At 42.7% G+C, this 2,477-nt stretch overlaps 1 non-coding gene and 1 pseudogene across 1 annotated transcript; both read right to left on the bottom strand.

The window, feature by feature from the left end:
* Window positions 1–387: 387 nt before the first annotated feature.
* TRNAG-ACC (transfer RNA glycine (anticodon ACC)) lies at window positions 388–460 on the bottom strand. The gene has a single exon. It is a non-coding gene; the product is annotated as a tRNA-Gly (tRNA).
* A 916-nt stretch (window positions 461–1,376) lies between these two features.
* Window positions 1,377–2,187, bottom strand: LOC105073880 (cytokine-like nuclear factor N-PAC; annotated as a pseudogene).
* Between the last annotated feature and the right edge of the window lie 290 nt (window positions 2,188–2,477).

Genomic DNA, 2,477 nt, shown 5'->3' with positions numbered 1-2,477 from the left:
CCATGTGGTTAAAATCTTTTACAAAAAGTTCTCTTTCCATCAATGAAAAATGAGGTAGCTGAACTCAGTTTGCTCCTTTTGTTGCTGGAAACTTCAAATGAATTACCTCAGGGACAACAATACTAAGAATATTCATGCAAGGTGAGAATAATTGGATGAGACTTAATCAGTGAGTGAGCTTTCTGAAAACTGATATCAAAAAAGAGAAACTTTTGGATAAAGAATGATAATGATAAATTATTTAATTTAATGATAATTTATTAAATTGAAGCCTAGTCAATATAAAAATGCAATTAGTTTTGAATATCAATTTCTTTTTTTTTTAATTTTTTTAACTTTATTTTTTGGGGGGAGGAGATAATTAGATTTTTATTTATTTATTTTTAATGGAGGTACTGGGGACTGAACCCAGGACCTTGTGCATGGTGGGCACATGCTCTACCACTGAGCTATACCTTCCCCCTACCTCTCTTTTATTAGCACATGACATGCCTTTATCTTCTTCACTCTACAAAGGAAGTTCACTAAATATAACTGGTAGAACCAGTGATTTCAACAGTACAAAAAATTATGTACAAAGTAAAAGACATACTGTTTTTAGCCTGAGAAATAACTGTACAGAAGACACAGATGGGAAATTCAGACTTAGCTATGTTGCTCAGGAGAACGCTCCTTCTTTAGGAACCCTTTCCATCAACATGACTGTGCAACACAACTGGCTGTCAGAGTCAAGGCAAAGGCGAGTGTGGAAGCAAGCTAAGGCATGGGGACCACAGTCCAGGCTCCCCTATCTGCTTGGGTGGGGCAGATGGCAGCAGGTAGGTGCACAGGAAGGATGGGGAGGCAACAGCAGGGAGAAGAGGGGAAGGTAAGACAATGTACTTTCTTCATCTCTTACCCACACCTGTCCCCACCAGGGCCAAGGTCAGGGTTTTGATCATAGTTCTACAAACCAGTGGTTCTTAAAGTGTGGTCTCCTGACTAGGAGCAGCAGCATATCCGGGAAATTTGTTCACCCCAGACCCACTGACCAAGAAACCCTAGGAGTGGAGTCCAGCAACTTGTGCTTTATGAGGAAACTTACAGGTGACTCTGAGGCACAACAAAGTCTGAGAACCACTGACTCAGGTGTCTCCTGCTTGAAGACTCACCAGTGAGCATGAAGCCAATCACACCATACATTTATAGGACAGCTCCTGTCTCCTGCAAGTCAAATTACTCCCAGGCAAATCATTAAGAATTACAACTATCCCCCCCTCTTTTCATTCAGTCCCAGCAATGGCTGGGACACAACCCTTAGCGAGCCCCCCTGAGGTCACCCCACCCATCTCAGCCCCAGCAGAACCAGAGCTACAGAAGCCTTTTCATCAAAGGTCCTACTTTTTGTCTGTGGGTGTGATGCTGCCATTCACGGCTGTGCTGTCTGCTGCCTGGATGGAGGTGGGCCCAGTCTCCTCTTCACATATTTTCAACTTCTTTGTGATTGCCTGGTAACAGACAGTTGGCTTCTCGGTTTTGCTGAGCAGGAAGTGATGGAAATGAGGGACTGCATCTTTTACAGCCTTGCTAATGGTTGGGTGCCATTTAAATGCGGCCATGGGTCCAGCCATCATCCCCTTCACGGTACTAGACTTGGGGATGGTAAGATCCTTCTCATCCTTTGGGAGCCAACCCCACTTCCAGGGACTGTGCTCCTGGGTTCTTTTTAGAGGCGACTTGGAGCCTCTCTCTGAGGAGCCTGAAGACACTTGCTTCTTTCCTTCTCCCACGTTCTTCTTCACCTTCCGTTCAGACAGGCTAAGCTTGTGCTTCTCATCACCTGAGTCTGGCCTACTTCTCTCCTCACTGGAATTACGCCAATTCTTGTCATCAGCTGAATTGTGGGATGATGTCTGGTCTTTCCCTTTGGCTCTTCTGAGGAACTCTTCTATGGCATCCACAGCTTGCTGGAATCTCTTCCCCTTGTTGATCTTTATCATCTTCTCCTTATGCACATGATACGGTTTTAGCTGTTCCACTTTGATCCAGGCATGATCTTCTGTTCCAAAAAAACTTTACAAAGAAGTGTTTCTTTCCATGCAGCTTCTTTAAGTCCTTGGGTGGGTTAACAATCTTTCCTGGCCAAGGAGGATACCGGCCGAGTTTCCCCCACACCAAATTGCAGAGCTGCAGACTCACAGTCACCATCTTACCACCAAACCCATCAATTTCTAATATTTAAAGTAAAAAGAAAATAAATGTAACAAATGGAATACCGCTAATATTTTTAGAGGGTACGTTGGCAAATTTCTGTAGAATAGCTTTGGAAAATTGTTTTTAGTTATCCTTAAAATTTTTTAAATAAAATATTTTAATTACTTCATTTTGAAAAACTCTAGTGGACATAGATCTTAAAGTTCAGTCACACACAATTTGAGATGATCTCCACAGAGCATGTGGCTCATGTTCCATATGAAGAGATGGACATTGTCTTACTA

The sequence above is a fragment of the Camelus bactrianus genome, chromosome 14 (assembly GCF_048773025.1).
Source record: "Camelus bactrianus isolate YW-2024 breed Bactrian camel chromosome 14, ASM4877302v1, whole genome shotgun sequence".
Lineage (NCBI taxonomy): Eukaryota > Metazoa > Chordata > Mammalia > Artiodactyla > Camelidae > Camelus > Camelus bactrianus.
This window is presented reverse-complemented; position numbering and strand designations above follow the sequence as displayed.